Below are 17,944 nucleotides of genomic sequence, written 5' to 3' on the forward strand. Positions count from 1 at the left end.
ACCAAGAAACAGAAGGGGCACTTCCAAGAGTTCACCGTGAACCTCGGCCAGCTCTTTTACATCCACATTCCTTCTTGGAAAAACAAACATGAGACCCTCCCCCAATTTCAACACAGAGGCTGCTGAGCAGCATCACCAACTAGTTCCCGCTTTGTCTTTCCCCTTTCCTACGCTCCTTCTTGGAGCCTTCCGATCTGGCCTCCAGACACTTTAAGGGCCCCCCCCTCCATCTCACTCCATCTTTCTTGCCCTCCTCTAAGCACAGCACCTCTGCCAGACTGAAGGTTTTATTTCTTTCTGCTGTGCATGCTTTCCACACACACAACAGAATGTAACTGTGCAGCAGTGGCGTAGGAGGTTAAGAGCTCGTGTATCTAATCTGGAGGAACCGGGTTTGATTCCCAGCTCTGCCGCCTGAGCTGTGGGGCTTCTCTGGGGAATTCAGATTAGCCTGTGCACTCCCACACACGCCAGATGGGTGACCTTGGGCTAGTCACAGCTTCTCGGAGCTCTCTCAGCCCCACCTACCTCACAGGGTGTTTGTTGTGAGGGGGGAAGGGCAAGGAGACTGTCAGCCCCTTTGAGTCTCCTGCAGGAGAGAAAGGGGGATATAAATCCAAACTCTTCTTCTTCTTCTCTTCTAGGAATGCGGAGCACTGTTTGCATCCACAGACAAGACAGAGATCTCTGCCTATATAGGGGCTCCCAGGCATCCAGGAAAACAGGGCTGAGGTAAACTAACCAAAGAAAGAAAGAAACCAAAGAATAAAACATGGCAAGAAAAACAGAATGAAATAATGAAGATATGGACAAGTTATGAGAATTGGATGAAGGAGACGGGAGTCAGAGAAGACACATGGATAAGAAGACAACAACGAATGAACTTACTGCTGTTTGGTTAAAGAAAAGTAAAACATAATATTAGGGGAGGGTGGGAGGGGAAAAAAGGGGGAAATGTATTGTTTGGAAATTATATCAGAAAGATGTGAATAGAATGATTATTTCAAACTATACAATAAAAATATTTAGAAAGAAAGAAAGAAAGAAAGAAAGAAAGAAAGAAAGAAAGAAAGAAAGAAAGAAAGAAAGAAAGAAAGAAAGAAAGAAAGAAAGAAAGAAAGAAAGAAAGAAAGAAAGAAAGAAAGAAAGAAAGAAAGAAAGAAAGAAAGAAAGAAAGAAAGAAGGAAGGAAGGAAGGAAAGAAGGAAGGAAGGAAGGAAGGAAGAGGGAGGGAGGAAGGAGGGAAGGAAGGAAGGAAGGAAGAGGAAGGAACGAACAAAGGAAGGAAGGAAGGAAGGAAGAGGGAGGAAGGAAGGAAGGAGGGAAGGAAGGAAGGAAGGAAGGAAGGAAACAAACAAACAAACAAACAAACAAACAAACCTTGGAGAAAAAACGGATGCAGACTGAATAAGCTCCACAAAGCACAGAACGCTGGCCCAGATTATGGGGGGAAGGCCTTCAAGGAGCATTTGCACAATCTCGGGGAAGGATTTCCAACAACTGTTCCAGCCTTCCATAATCCCTTCCGTGCCTCCAGCTTATTTACTGTGCTTGGGTTAGCCACAGGCAGGAGTGAAATCCCCTTCCCCACCCACTGCCCCACTCTTCCCTGCTGTCCCAGCTGATAGACGCGGGCAGCTGCCAGCCACATCTGCCTTCAAAATATGCGCAAGACCTTGAATGTGTTTAGAGCACTTCTTTAGCCACCTCTCTGGAGAACTTGCTCGAGGAGGTTTTGAAGTCAAACACGATAAAAAGCATAAAAACTGCCTAAAATTATTAAAATTAACACGGTACTTGTAAAAAAAAAATTCGGCAGGGGATTGAGTGAGCCTGTAAACCACCATAAGACACGGCTGCCAACTTCCAGGGGGTACGTGGAGATCTCCCAGTATCCCAACTGCTCTTGTGAGATCAATTCCCCTGGAGAAAGTGGTTGGGTTGGAGGGGCAGGGGTGTCCAACTCTGGCGGTTCAGAGGTTCATGGACTACAATTCCCATCAGCCCATCGGTCATGCCAGCAGGGGCTGATGGGAATTGTAGCCCATGAACATCGGAACCACCAGAGTTGGACACCTCTGCTCTATGGCATCATATACCTTCCTGCCTGCCCCAAACCTTGCCCTGTCCAGGCTCACCCCTAAATATCCAAGCATTTCCACACACAAAGTTGGCAACCCTATTTCAAGAGCCTGCTGGGGCTCGGGGGAAGATAGAGGGGAGGTCTCTGTGCAACTGGCCTAACAGACTTTGGCAAGGAAAGGCAGAGATTGTGTATATTTTTAGCTTGCCCTGCAGCTGAGGGTCTCGGGGTGGGTTAAAACATAGAAATCCTAAAAATTATGGAGATTCCCTCTTCCCATGTAAGACCTGCATGGACACTGGAGGTTTTGCTTTTGGGGGGGGGGGGGTGAACCGGGTTTTTTTAATAATATTTATTAAATTTTACATATCCTACACAAACATAAGAATATTAACATTTTAGTTATTAAAAGAAAAACAGTTGAAAGATTCACTTACATGTATCCCCTATTGGGGATTATCGTCAATTGTCATCAACTCTACTTACATCAATCCATCAATAAAAGCTTCAACCAATTGTTGTTATGTCTCTCAAAAATCACGTCGTCTATTGTTTACTAGCTTCGTTTTTTTTAATACTAAATTAACTTTTTACAATGTTTACATTCCTTTAGCAGAACAGTTAGGGAAGGTGTGGGAACCTGCGGCTCTCCAGATGTTCAGGAACTACAATTCCCATCAGCCTCTGTCAGCATGGCCAATTGGCCATGCTGGTAGGGGCTGATGGGAATTGTAGTTCCTGAACATCTGGAGAGCCGCAGGTTCCCTACCCCTGAGTTAGACTCACAAGGAAACAGTTTACAAAAGTGTAGAACGTACAACCCTCTTTCATTTCTTTAATATATTTGAAAGGAGGACCCGAAGAATTCCTTCAGTAATGCCCAGTCTTTATATATGTCTTTGAGCTGCAATTTTCCAGTCAATAGGTCTAGATCCATAAAAGTCCATAATTTTACGTACCAGTCCTGGAGAGTTTTGCTTTTGAGTACAGCTGGTCCTGGGGATTTCCCTTCCCCCCCTCTCCCCTCCCCCCCCCCCCCGCCCCTGATAGCGCCAGGGCTTCACTGAATTCCATCTGGCTGTCTTCAGCTTCAAGCTGTCTGTTTGACAAGAGATTGGAACGACTGCCAGGGTTCCTGGGGAGAGGGGGGAGGGTGCTATTTATAGGCATTTTAAATAATTTCTCAGCACCACCGCCCCGGTCTTGGGTCACATCATCTCGGACTAAAGAGCACCCTTGGACTACAGAGCACGCGCCTGCCCTGGCGCTCACGGAAGGCTGGATCAGAGGACAATCTGGAAATCTCTGCGGGCACAACCAGGTTGAAGACTTTATCTGTTTCCACCTCCCGTACCTCTTGAAAGTGCCTCCACAGCTTGGAACGCTACGATGGAACTTTGCAGACAAGTGACTCTTCCACAAATGGTTTCCCGGGGATTCTCCAACTGCATTACGGCTTCTCTCTAGGGGGCTTTCCCCACTGACAGAGTTGAACTGGTTTCTACCTAGGTTCGCCTCAGTGAATCCCCACTGCCACCGAGCTCAACACTGTTTTGTCTCAGCCCCCCCCATTCTCAGTGAACTGCGACATCCTTGTCGCAGTTATGAACTACACTTTTCTGCCGGAACAAGGTCGCATACCGGCTTCGAAGTGGGGAATAATCCCGAAACGACACCTCATCCGCTCAACTAATCACGCTTCACGAGCCACTCTTTCTTGTGGGCATCGCAGAAATGGGAGGAGGAGTCGTATGGCAGAAAGCGTTATGTAACTGTAAACTGTAAAAACTGTGGAAAAAAAAAGAACACTCCCGCTCTCCGCTTGGCCGTGAACACAAGCCGCTTCAATCAACGATAGAGGAGCCGAAAACAGGCACCAAGATGATCCCGCCCACTTAGCTCGGTTCCAGGGGCCAACTCAGTTGCTGTGGGGACAGGCTGGAATCGCCCTCCACTGAAGGGAACCGAGTCGACCTTAGCTCCCTTCGGTAGTGGGGAAAGCCTCTAGCTCAGGGAAGCAACAGCCAAGTTCCCATACCCGGGCTGAGCGTATGCCAGGATTTCACAGGAATCAAGAACATAGAACAGTACTAGGTGTAGAATTCAACGTCTCAAAAAGCTTTGTTTCGTTTAGAGCAGGGGTGGGCAACCCGTGGTGCTCCAGATGTTCGTGGACTACAATTCCCATCAGCCCCTGCCAGCATGGCCATGAGCATCTGGAGCACCAAAGGTTGGCCACTCCTAGTTTAGACTGGAAAATCACATTTCCAGGCTTCACAATAGCGAAGACAGCATGCAGGCATTTTTGCTCCAATCTCAGAAGCCCGAGGATTGCTGGGCAGGATTCCCACTGGGCAGGGGCTGGACTTTGGTGCTCAGCAGAGCGTCTTGTCGCTCCCCAACGGCAGGCAAAGCCAGAAGTGTGCAAAGGCAGGGAATTGCCGCGATACGCAGGTTGCAGACTTAAGTTTGTCTGGGTGCCAAAGTCCAGTTTTTATAACAGCCTCGCTCATTGCCAGACTCTCAGCTTCCCTCTAAAACTCTGCCTGGCTGTCATCATTTCCACCCTCTCCAGGTTCTACTTTAAAAAACAAAACCAACGCGAAAGAAAACCCCAATGGCTGCACGAGGGAACGGCTGGCCGGTCTTCGGCTCCTTCCGAAAACAGCCCCGCACGGGGACAGTTCCCCTGGGAAAGACACGAAGAAGAAGAAGAAGAAGAAGAAGAAGAAGAAGAAGAAGAAGAAGAAGAAGAAGAAGAAGAAGAAGAAGAAGAAGAAGAAGAAGAAGAAGAAGAAGAAGGAAGGAAGAAGGGAGGAGGGAGGAGGGAGGAGGGAGGAGAATGAGAGGAGGAGGAGGAGGAGGGAGGAGGAGGGAGGAGGAGGAGGAGGAGGAGGAGGAGGAGGAGGGAGGAGGAGGGAGGAGGGAGGGGGGGAGGAGGAGGGGAGGAGGAGGAGGAGTTTGGATTTATATCCCCCCTTTCTCTCCTGCAGGAGACTCAAAGGGGCTGACAATCTCCTTGCCCTTCCCCCCTCACAACAAACACCCTGCGAGGTGGGTGGGGCTGAGAGAACTCAGAAGAACTGTGACTAGCCCAAGGTCACCCAGCTGGCGTGTGTGGGAGTGCACAGGCTAATCTGAATTCCCCAGATAAGCCTCCACAGCTCAAGCGGCAGAGCGGGGAATCAAACCCGGTTCCTCCAGATTAGAAACACGAGCTCTTAACCCCCTACGCCACTGCTGCTCCTGGTGAAACAAGAGCTCTACGGTCAGGAATGGGGCAGGATCAGGCCTCCTGAATGAGGAGGGGTCTGGGCTAGGGACCTCTCCAGGACAGCCAAGGCCCTTCAGGGCACCCCCAGACTCACAAGCACTGGTTCGTCTCAGACAGGGAGAAAAACACAAGAATTGCCGCAGGAGACAAAAGGCCAAACGAATCAAGCTACTGACGGGGCAGCACGGGGATGCATTCTGACAGCAAAGTGCAGCGAGGATCCCACACTTTGGTCGGAGGGGCCGTTTGGTTTGGGGATACGGCCCAGAGGGAGAAGCGATTCCCCTTCGTCCATGGTTCTGCTCAAAAAGAATCCCGTCTCTAGGCTGGCTAGCCCTGGAAGGGCGGGGCTGTTGGCTTCTTTGGGAGAAACAATTGGGGGAGGATAAACCCCCTGTTCAAATCAGGGTTCTCTATGGTTGCTTTTAAAAAAATGCATGGAAAATTCGTTCTGGAGTCTCTCTTCTAGAGTTGTGGGCCCTGAAAGCTGATTTGTACACCTGGAAGAGAGCACACGTGCACGCTTTTTAACATATGTACTGGTCTCCTCACATGCACCAACCGCAGGCTTCCCACCAGACAAGCTGGCTTGCTCGCACACCATGGGGACATGCAAAGGAGGGCGTGCTTAAGCAAGGCTGCAGGCCGCATAAACCCTGCCTCATGGAGGCCACCTGTGCCCCACCTCTCACACAAATCTGTTCTACAGCACATCTAGGAGCAGCAGTGGCGCAGTGGCTAAGAGCAGGTGCACTCTGATCTGGAGGAACCAGGTTTGATTCCCAGCTCTGCCACTTGAGTTGTGGAGGCTTATCTGGGGAATTCAGATTACCCTGAACACTCCCACACACGCCAGCTGGGTGACCTTGGGCTAGTCACAGTTCTTCTGAGCCTCTGGGCTCCACCTACCTCACAGGGTGTTTGTTGTGAGGGGGGAAGGGCAAGGAGATTGTCAGCCCCTTTGAGTCTCCTGCAGGAGAGAAAGGGGGGATATAAATCCAAACTCTTCTTCTTCTTCTTCATCTAGCTAGCCCCAGTCCCTTGCTTCTGACAGTGCCCAGAAGCTCACAAGTGGCAGGTGAAGGGGGTGGCTCTTTATAGGCCACCTTTACAGACCACCTTTCTCACGGGGGTCGAATCCCCACTTGAAATTTGCACGCAGATCCAAACCTGTTTGTAGTGAAGCCGCGTCCTCTTCATCGGAGTTTCTCCCTCCCCATCATAGAAAGGAAGCAATACGCAGACACACTCGGTTGCAGAACTCTTAGCAATCCCCACTACCAGGCGAGCTCGCTTCTCCAGTCTCCCCTGATTGGCTGGCGTGCCTTGATGGGGCGGGACCTCCCCTCCCCCCCCCTTGCAGAAAATGTCCCAGTTTTGGCGTGAACGAAAAACAACTGTGTAAACGTCACACCTTTATCTTCGGGAATGCTTATGCCACTCAATGTGTTACCGGTGATTTTTTCACGCTTTATCGCTTTTAAACATTTGATCGGGTAGATGGGTGGATGGGTCTCCGCACGGTTGCGATGTCGAAAAAAAAACACTTACTCAAAGCGGTAAACCCGAAACATCCTGTACGCCATCATTGCCTCGAAGCAGGAGCTGGCATGATTGGTTCCCTGAATGCTGCGTCATGCTCTGGGAGTCAAGGGGTTTCAACCCTTGTCCCTCCCCTCGGATCAGCTCAGAACCGTGCCAATGCTGTCTACTCCACTCGCAACCAGGTTCCGGCGGGACGCGTGTTAACGGGGAGAACGAGCACCAGAAACAGAATCTGACGCAGAAGCAATGGGGAGGTCGTCCAAGAAACTTGGTTAGATTGCGTTCTGAAACCTGGCTAAGAAGGTGGTGGGGATTCGACCTGAGACTCAAGGCAGGTTACGTAAGTCAAGTGCAATCAACAGGATGGGATAGCAGTGCACCGGATTACAGAAAACTGAAAACAAATATTCCAAACACAGCTAAAACAGAGCATGAGTTTTCAAACACGACACACAAATTGATGTAGAAACTACCAAGTCTGCAGCAATGAAAGAAGAAATACCACAGCGTAGGCCACACTACTGTACGTCGTAAGAACATCAGAGGAGCCTGCTGAATCAGACCGATGAGGGCCCATCTAGTCCGGCATCTTGGCTCACACAGTGGCCAACCAGTTCTTCTTGGAGGGCCAACAAGAGGGCAGAGAAGCAGGGGCTGTCCCCTGATGTTGCCTCCTGGGACTGGGATCCAGACGATGACTCCCTAAAAGTCGTTATACAGTGTAAGACACAAGTGGGCACCTGTTCCTTTTCAGTCCTCGTGGGGCAAAAGGTGCTCAGACAAGTTCTCCTACCAAGAGAGGAGACGGCTGAGGGGGGATATGATGGAAGTCTATAAAATTATGCATGGGGTAGAAAATGTTGACAGAGAGAAATTTTTCTCTCTCACACACAATACTAGAACCAGAGGGCATACATTGAAAATGCGGGGGGGGGGGGGGGGGGAGAATTAGGACTAATAAAAGGAAACACTTCTTCACACAACATGTGATTGGTGTTTGGAATATGCTGCCACAGGAGGTGGTGATGGCCACTAACCTGGATAGCTTCAAAAGGGGCTTGGACAGATTTTTGGAGAAGTCGATCTATGGCTACCAATCTTGATCCTCCTTGATCTGAGATTGCAAATGCCTTAGCAGACCAGGTGCTCGGGAGCAACAGCCGCAGAAGGCCCTTGCTTTCACATCCTGCCTGTGAGCTCCCAAAGGCACCTGGTGGGCCACTGCGAGTAGCAGAGAGCTGGACTAGATGGACTCTAGTCTGATCCAGCTGGCTTGTTCTTATGTTCTGATGTTCTTAAGAGAGAAAGAAACTGAGCGTGACAGGCAGGGCGGCTGCCATCATCTGGAAGCCGACCAACGCAGAGATCAGAGGCGCTTCCCCAGGCAGAAGTGTCCTCAACTGTAAAGAATTTACTGCTGCAGAGAGAGACAATCAACAGAGAGATACCTGCTTTCCCACCCAGGTGATGTGCATCTTAAGGAATCCACATTTCATTCTGACACTTGCAGGCACTGTGCCACAGCCTTCCTTCCGCAGACCCGGCTGCCTACACGATCCCTGCCAGAGTGCGGGAGAAGCTACATGCAAAAAGCTGCGTTCTTTCCACATGCCGAAATAAAGGGGGGGTGTTACATCAAAAAGCATCCAGAAGGACTGATTTACTACCAAGGGTATGCACACATGAAGCTGTCTTCTACTGAACTGGACCCTTGGTCTATCACGGTCAGTACAGACTAGTAGTGACTTTCCCGAGTCTCAGGCAGAGGTCTTTCACTCGTTGACTCCCTGATCTTTTTTTCTGGAGATGCTGGGAATTGAGCCTGGGACTTCAGCATGCCTAGAAGATGCTCTACCACTGAGACATGTTCTCAAGATCCCTTTAAAACACAGGTGTCAAAATTGCGGCCCTCCAGATGTTCATGAACTACAATTCCCATCAGCCCTTGCCAGTATAGCCAATGCTCATGTTGGGAGGGACTGATGGGAATTGTAGTTCATGAACATCTGGAGGGCCACGAGTTTGACACCCCTGCTTTAAAAGCAAGACCTCCAACCCTTCTTGATGAACTTCCTGCTCTCACAGGCCGATCGATTGGGGACAAGCAGAAACACAGACTTCATAATACACGAGTTTCCTCAGAACACTTCTGGTTTCTGCCTGCTAAGGGGGCAGATCCAGACTAGCAGGAAGACAGCCACAAGCCACATGTGATATCCACCTCCAATCAATGATCAACTTGTCAGTCGGTGTTCTGAGTCAGGCTGTTGACTTTGGCCTTCGTGTTAACGCCCACGTCGAGGAACGCACACACCAGAGACTGCCAGATGTGAAGTAAAGCCAGAGAGTTTGGCCGGAGAAATCCAGCACACTGAACTTACTCAAACCATGCAGCAGGGATGTCCCCGCACCCGCTAGGACTGGGGCAAAAGGGCTGAGGGTATGCAGTTCGGATTGTGCCGTGAACTTACCTAGAGCCGTGGTGGCGAACCTATGGCACTCCAGATGTTCATGGACTACAATTCCCATCAGCTTGGCCATGCTGGCTGGGGCTGATGGGAATTGTAGTCCATGAACATCTAGAGTGCCATAGGTTCGCCACCACTGACCTAGAGCATCAAGAGGTCCTGCAGACCTTACATCCAGGATAACATAAGCAGGTATGTGAAGGCCTGGAAAAACCAGGAAAACATCAAGAAAAAAATGTTTTTACCATTCTCCCCCAATGACTTTTTTTTTAGCTTTTCCAATGGAAAAAAATGGGAAACTTTGGGGAGCACTTTAAATAGCCCTTGGAGATAAAATGTTTTTAAGACAAGGTTTTACACACTCAATATCTGGGAACTTTTGTTCAGCTTTGCCAGTAAAAATTCTGGGGACCACAGGGGAAAAAAACACACTGAAAATACCAGGATATTTGAATTTTTTTCTGGAAAAATATAAGGCATTTACATTTTCAAATTCCTTAAATATGTCAATTAATACAATTTTATATGCTAAGTTTTAAATGATGGATTTTATACTGTTGAAGCAGCAAAATTCGATGAGATGTGGTAGGAGTGCTGCTATTGCATACTTCCCCAAAATTCACTTTTTCCCTTGGAAAAAATGGGGGGGGGGACTGTTTTTCTCAGGGTTTTAAGACTTCTGGAAACATTTGTGTCTCTAAACAGAATCCAAGTAGATTATGAAGACATCTTGCTTATTTCAGGGAGGAGCTACAGTTTGGTAGACAGCCCAAAAGAATCTCAGGCAGCCTAGCTGGAAAAGACCTTAGCTCAAAAACCTAGAGAATGGCAGCCTGTTGAAAGACAGCATCCAGTCACAGAATCCATAATCTGATCCCACACAAGACAACCTGATGTATGGACTGCCTTAGCTTTACAGAGTTCACCTGTGTGAAGAACAGGTGTTTTCCACATGGATACAGGCTCGTGTTTCCTCCATTTTCTTTTAAAAATGGGCAATTGACATCATCACAGCCGTATAATGGAGAGATGTAGGGAGTGTTATTTAAAGCTAACACTAACCGGGTTAGCTTTAAAAAGGGCTTGGACAGATTTATGCAGGAGAAGTCGATCTCTGGCTGCCAATCTTGATCCTCCTTGATCTGAGATTGCAAATGCCTTAGCAGACCAGGTGATCGGGAGCAACAGCCGCAGAAGGCCCTTGCTTTCACATCCTGCATATGAGCTCCCAAAGGCACCTGGTGGGCCACTGCGAGTAGCAGAGTGCTGGACTGGATGGACTCTGGTCTGATCCAGCAGGCTAGTTCTTATGTTCTTATGAATTCCCCAGATAAGCCTCCACAACTCAAGCGGCAGAGCGGGGAATCAAACCCGGTTCCTCCAGTTCACAGTGCACCTGCTCTTAGCCTCTACGCCACTGCTGCTCCTAGAAGGCACCTAGTAATCAGACAGGGCTGTGGAGAAGCAGGGGGAAAGCACCTCCCTATCAACACTAAGCTGGGGTAAGTGACCAGATACGGCACAGAGGCCTTGTACACAGAGCTTGATTGCAAATACAAATCCTCCAGCGTCACAGTGACCACAATGCAGTGGCTGAAGGAGCTCAGCCTCATTTTGACTAGAGGCACATCTGACCCTCCCAGAACAGGAGTCGGAATCTGCACGCCTTCGCCAGCCGGCTGGTTTCTCACTGTGGCCTTTTAGATCAACTAACTTCCCAACCGCAGGCGGCTTTCCAGAGGATGTTTTCGCCTCCCTGCCCTCTGCGCTGGCCTTTTTTTTAATTTAAGTACTTCATTAGCTCTACTATAATGAGGTCTTTCCACTGTACGTACGGTCATTATCCTTTCCAAGAGAGGGATGATAATTGCTAATGAGCAGATAAGTCTGTGCGATGTATGGACGGAGTGCACAGGGCACGGAACGGAAGGAGGACCCGGTGGTTCTTTTCACTGCAGGGTGGAGTGGAGGGGCTGGCTGCACACTTGGCCGGGGGGGGGGGGGGGGGGGGGGGGGGGTGGGTGGGCGGGTGTCAGCCTGCTTTTGGAACACACCTACAAAAGGCCGGATTTGCAAGATTAGCTCCATTAACCTGACAAGCTCCTGGCTCGCTTCCCTCTCCGTAATAGTCACACATTCCCCAGTCACATTTCTAACAGATTTTATTGGTTTTTAATCTGGTCATTTGTAAACGACAGAGTTGTAATTATACTGCACAGTTTTATCTGCAGGTCTGACGCTTCCTGAGAAGATTCACTTCCATTTCTGGGGGGGGGGGGGGGAAGAGGCAGGTTTCTAGCCCTCATAGTCACAAAAAATATGCTGGAAATGCAATACCTCGCCAAATCTCACCTGTGTGTTCCAGAATCCCCCCCCCCCCCAAAAAAAAAAAGAAACACAAATTTTACAGCCAGGGAAGGAGAGACTCCGCAAAACAGGTTCATGAACAAGCAACAGGAGAGGTCTGCAAAATATGCTACCAATTCGAGGCAGGAATGTCAAAGAGTGTTCAGGTCAGACCAGGAGAGGCAGTCAAGTTTCCCTAATGACGGCAGGATGAAAACAAGCTGGTGTGGAGGACTGATAAAGAATGGGCCAAAGTGACAGTCCCCGTACCAGCCTCAAGCCCCCCAAGAAGAAACCACCCCACAAAGAAATGTCAGTTGCTTTCCTTCCCGCCGCTTGGCAGGACCAACCAACTTGGGAGGACCAGCCAACTGGCCATGCTGGCAGGGGCTGATGGGAATTGTAGTCCATGAACATCTGGAGAGCCACAGGTTGCAGACCCCTGCCCTAGATTGTATCAGCAGCACTTCCTGTCCACACAGCATCCCAGCAAGACCCAGCAGCAACAGCAACGGCCAGACCCGAACCCACCCTTTTCCCCCAAAGGAGCCCTGGAATGTGCCAACATTTCCAACAACAGGTTGGGGACCCACGGCAGTCAGGATGGACTTCCTGAGCCTTCAAGGTGACAGGTAAAGGGTTCCCAAAAAAAGCAAGAGGAAACAAACACAAAGTTATTTGTAAAAAAAACAGACCATCTGTAGGAGCTAAAAAAAACAACTCTGGGCTTTTATCCAAAGCAGACAAGTCAAACAGAGGATGCAAAAAACAAAAACCCCACTAATAGAAGCCAAACAATTGACTCCATAATAATAATAAACTTTCCAGGGCAGAATTATGCGCTGTGAAAATAAACCTTGCACTTATGAGGACTGACAGGAGAGACGAACGTTAACGCTAAGTTATAATTATTAATAAACGCAGCGCTAGTACGATCCTCACCAAAGTTTCACAGTGTAAAAAATGGTTCCAGTTCCATCTATGGTCAAATCCCCACTACCGACCTCAAACCTGGTTAGTTTGTGTTCTGAAACCTGGATCAGACGGTAGTGGGGATTCGACCTATGACTCTAGGAACAAGAGCCAATCTGGACAGACAAACTGCGCTTATTTATTTATTTATTTATTTATATATTCGGTTTATAAACCGCCCTCCCCCTAAGGGCTCAGGGCGGTGAACAACATAAGTAGAGCACAATATAATAAATCAAGTTAAAATTCAATAAGTTACATAGTACAGGCTCTAAAAAATAAAATATAAACCTTTCCCATTAAAAAGCAGCATTAAAAGTGTTAACATTGGTAAGTGATGGCATCCACTGTGCTCCTCAGCCCCAGGGGTGGTAGAGATTCAATGATGTTTATCAGAGGGAGAGAGCGAAGAGGAGGGAGAGGGAGGAAGGGGGCCCTCATCAGCGGCCCGGTCTCCCAGAAGGCCTAGGCAGAACAATTCAAGTCTTACAGGCCCTGCGAGGAACTCAGCAGAGTCCCGCGGGGGGGTGCCGGACAAATGAGTGGTAGAAGCGTTCCACCAGGCAGGGAGCCAGAGCCGATAAGGCTCTGGCCCTGAGTAAGAAACCAACCGATTATCATTGAAGGGCCAGAGGATCCCCTCAGTAAAAATTGGCCTCTGCTGGCGCAGAGGCGGTTTGAACATATGGAGTAAGCGGTCCCGCGGTAAGAGGCCCCAGAGCTGGGTCGTGGTGTGCCTTAAAGGCGTAAAAGACCTTAACACCAACACCTTGAGGTGATCCGGTGATTCAACTGGTGTTCAACTGGTAGCCAGTGCAGGCCCGGCTGAGCACAGGGTGTAATGTGTTCTCCGCGCTGGCACTCCTGTAGGCATCACGGGCAGCTGCCATTTCTGGACCATTTTAATCTCGAATCAGAGCGCAGGAAGGCCAGCCAGCGTGAAGCGCGAGTTGCAATAGTAGATCTAACCTAACCTGGAGGTGACGGCCGTTGCATGGACCACAGTGTTGGGGTCGGCTTTGGAGAGGAAGGGACCAACCGGACACCAGACTGGCGGAGATGGTAAAAAAATCGCGACCAGGGTTATATGGAGCCACCTGGGTCTCCATTGAAAAGAGGCGAATCCAGGTGGACCCCCCAGGTGCGCTGGACAGAGGGACTGGTGCCAATACAGTCCCCTCCCACGCAGCGGCTGGAAATCCCCCCCCCTCCCCTCCGCGACCCAACCAGGAAATTCTCCGTCTTTGCTGAATTCAATTTCAACCTGCTCTGTTTCAACCAACCAGCCCACATGCCTCTAAGCAATGCTGGTCAGCTGCAGAGCGGTGGCCATCCCTCTCCATCAACAGAATGAGCTGCGTGTCATGCGGCATACTGATGACACGTCAATACCAACTGAGCAAAGAATTGCTATAGATGTTAAATAATAGTGGGGACAACAATCCTGAGGGTACACCACAATGAAAGCGAGCATCTCCGGGAAAGCTTGGTCCCACCACACTTGCTGGAGTCGATCCCGGAGAGCAGAGGCAATCTGACTAGAGGACAGTTACCCCTTTTGAGCAGACTGGGCGGTGGGTCAAGGTTGAAGTGATAAACCCACATCAAGCAGCTAGGTCAGAATCCAATAAGACCAGCAAGCGCCGATCCTTTCTCAGTCCAGGATTGTAATAGCGGAGCTGAAGTCTGCCCGACAGCGTGAGAACAGTCTCGTCCCATGTCCAACCACGGAAACCCGGACTGAAAGGGATCAAAAGCGATGTTGTCCTCCAGGAAGCCCGAAGCTGCTCCAAAACCACTCTGTCAATTACCTTCCCCAGAGAGCAGAAAGATTGAGGCAGGGCGTGGTAAGGCAGATCACCTAGGTCGATGGGTCTTTTTTTCAGGTGGGACCACTGCCTCCTTCAACCCACCAGGGAAAACTCCTTGCTCAAGCTTAGCGTGGCCAGGCTTGGGAAATGCCTGAAGGGTTTGGGGGAACAGCCTAGAAAGGCTGGAGTTTGGGGAGAGGAAGGAACTCAGCAAGGATGGGATGTCCGGAAGTCCAGCCTCCAAAGTGGCTATTTTCTCCATGGGAAATGAGCCCTGTTGTCTGGAGACCAGCTGTAATTCCGGGAGATCCCCTGATCCCACCTGGGCCATCCCCTGCCTCTTTGAAAGTCAGGCAGCACCTGGGTTCCAGACCCACGGGCACAGGCAAGCCAAAAAGCCACCCAGAAGGAGAAGGGATCCTTGCCCTTTTCGTAGGTCACAACCTGGAGCCTGAAATGCCCAACGAGGCTGCTCTCCTCACCTGCCCAGCTGCGCCCAAGGCGTTCTGCAGTGCCACAAGCATCTGGGGGCACGGGGGTTTCATACGAAGCCTCCGGTCCATCTTCCTCAGTGTCCCAAGCGGAGCCCTGACCCTCACACGTCTCAAGCACTCCCGCAAGAGCAGACAGCCTCTCCTGGGGACCCCCGTCTCCTCCCCACCTGCCTGGAGGGGCCAAGTCCTCCTCCCTCATCACCACCCTTCGCGCTACATTCCATCACTCTCTGTTCAGGCTCAAAGCCCTCCGTCCCCCGAGACATTATGATGATACAGCTGCAAAGTAATTAACAAGCTGCTTCAGAGGCTCCTTCCCGAGGCTGCAAGACAGACGGAGCCTGCAAGGAGGCCTCTTCTCCTCCCCAGTTGTGCAGGTGACTAAGGGGCAGGGGGGCAAACCTGTATTCTATTACCTCCAAGCACACCTGTTCCAGCTGGCACAGTACTAGAGCATGGCAGAGCTCTGTACGCCAATGGGGGAGGGGGGGTCCCCTGGTGGGCCTCTGAGGGGCAGGACAAGGGGTTCAGCCCCCCAAAATGGACATTTGACCAACCAACCAGAAATGGTTGGAATACATCTGGGAACAAGTGACACTGGACATTTTCGACACAATAACAAAGAATAAACTGTGGCAAGATAAACAGAGCGAAATCTTGAAGATATGGACCACATACGAGGACTGGATGAAAGAAGCTGGAGTCAATGAGGAGAAATGGGAGAAAAGATTACAAAGAATGAACTTACTGCTGTTTGTTTGACAAAACTATGAAAAATATAGGGGGGAGGGGGGAAAAGGGGGAAATGTATTGTTTGAAAACAAATGAAGAAAAGGACCAATATAAAATGTAATATTCAAATGATACAATAAAAATTATTTTAAAAAAACTTTTAACTACCTAGGCATCAGGTACCAATACAATTTATATTGATCTGCACACAAAACTAGAATAACTAGATCAGCAAAATGTGCATATGCCTCGATTCTAAAAAAATTTTTTACTTAGAAGGCAATCAATTTGTCCCAGCTGCTGTTAGAATCTTTCAAGCAAAAATTCTCTCTCAATTACTGTACAGAATTCCTTTATGGATAAAAGACTTTGACAGTAACATTGAGAGAATTCAGGCAAATTTCTTTAGAAAAATTCTAGGAGCTCCTAAGAGGGTACCCAACTCTGTTCTCTGTGCAGAGCTGGGCCAACATAGAAACAAAAGCCTGGCTAATTTCATTTAAATTCCGGCTAAAAATTCACTTTAGAGCTACCTGGAATTCTCTTCTATTTTACTTTAAAAACGACCCACTTCGTCTCTCTTGGCTCTCCAGCATAGAAACAAAAATCAGTTCAACTGGTTTTTCCATCAATTCTTTTGAATCTTTAAATGAGAACCATATATTTAGACTATTAAAACAGAGAATCATCGATTTGGAATTCCAAGTTCTTTTTCCTTCCAAGCCTCCTACTCTCCTGCTTCATTGAAATTGGCATTGTAGTGGAGGAAAACAGCACAGTATTTCTATAACTTGGATAACCTTTACATCGGAGAGTTTTCCTGTTAGCTTGGTTTAATGCCTTTCCTTCCAAGGTCCTGAGAGGGAGGTGTCAAAGAATTCCATCTGAAGGGAGGCTTTGCACTTGATCTGCTAGTTCTATTCACTCAGTACCCCATGTCACTTTAGAATGCCAGTTACACACAACTTCATGTAACCACTACACACCTCCTTTATTAAAATCAAAACACTTATTATCCAATGCCAACATTTTGCACTTTCAACTAAACGATCAATCTTTGGAAATAACCACCACTGCAGCTAAATTTCTGGCTGAGGTAGCTAAGGCAAGAACACTACCGTGTTTCCCCGAATATAAGACAGTGTCTTATATTAATTTTTGCTCCCAAAGATGTGCCATGTCTTATTTTCAGGGGATGTCTTATTTTTCCTATGTTCTGTTCGTCAGGCATGCTTCCAAACAAAAACTTTGCTATGTCTTACTTTCGGAGGATGCCTTATATTTCGCTCTTCAGCAAAACCTCTATTACGTCTTATTTTCCGGGGGTGTCTTATATTGGGGGGAAACTGGGTAGTTGTGATAATTATATCACAATGTTATTGAGAGACTAGGCGATTAACTTATTAGTTCAGAAATGGTGATACATTTTGTGTGGCATGTTGTTGTTTTTCTTTGTAATATGCTAGACTGTACTTAATGCCTTAATAAAGGTCTGGATTTGGATCTGTACTGAGGGTTCAGGGGCCCCCCCCCCCCCCCCGTCAAGTGATTTCTGTTTGTCGTCTCCCTGCCCATGTGCCGAGCAAAGGAACTAGCGCAGTGGTGGGATTCAGGCAGGTTAGCACTTCCACTTCAGCCGGAACAGTTTATTCTGAAATGGTGGTAGTAAGTGGCTTGACAGCTGGGATTGAATTATTTGGAATGTACCACTAATTGCCTCTGTTGCTTTGCGAAACAATCATACAGAGCAAGAAAACAAACTGCATCTGTATCTCCTGGAGCACTCCTTCACGGTGCCGTGTGTGGAAACTGCTGGAGGATCTTGCAGAATACCTAGGAGAGGAGGCAGTTATATGTTATGTTACTCAATAGTCGTAGAGTTGGTACTTACTTACTGTCCAAAGGCCAGGCTCTAAATTTCCCGGCTCGAACGGCTCCACGGCAGAAACCCCCATTTAATAACCAGGCCTAACAAGTTGCGAGCTCATTCGCAAACTGGTCCCTTCTTTGGAAACGGCCTTCGGAGACAGCTCCCATTTGTCTGCAAACAAGAAGCGGCAGTCTGGGCAGCCACGCTCTCGCCGGCCAGGGAAGCGCAGGCAATAATGCTTCAAGATTAACAGGATGCTTTGGGAAGCAGACAAAACGCAACCACAATGACACACTTCGGCTTCTTGCCGAAAGTCAACACCCTTGAATTTTGTTCCCCCGCAGCAAGGT

The 17,944-nt window shown here is 48.7% G+C and overlaps 1 protein-coding gene across 2 annotated transcripts in view; it reads right to left on the reverse strand.

Annotated features, from left to right (window-relative positions):
- RXRA (retinoid X receptor alpha) overlaps positions 1-15,082 on the reverse strand; it is a 190,036-nt gene extending 174,954 nt beyond the window's left edge. The window contains exon 1 of one of the 2 annotated variants that reach the window (XM_048512638.1): positions 14,981-15,082. The gene's annotated coding sequence lies outside the window, so the exon portion shown is untranslated. The remainder of the gene's footprint in view (positions 1-14,980) is intronic. The other variant, XM_048512639.1, reaches the window with a different exon arrangement.
- Between the last annotated feature and the right edge of the window lie 2,862 nt (positions 15,083-17,944).

Source organism: Sphaerodactylus townsendi, linkage group LG12 (assembly GCF_021028975.2).
Source record: "Sphaerodactylus townsendi isolate TG3544 linkage group LG12, MPM_Stown_v2.3, whole genome shotgun sequence".
Lineage (NCBI taxonomy): Eukaryota > Metazoa > Chordata > Lepidosauria > Squamata > Sphaerodactylidae > Sphaerodactylus > Sphaerodactylus townsendi.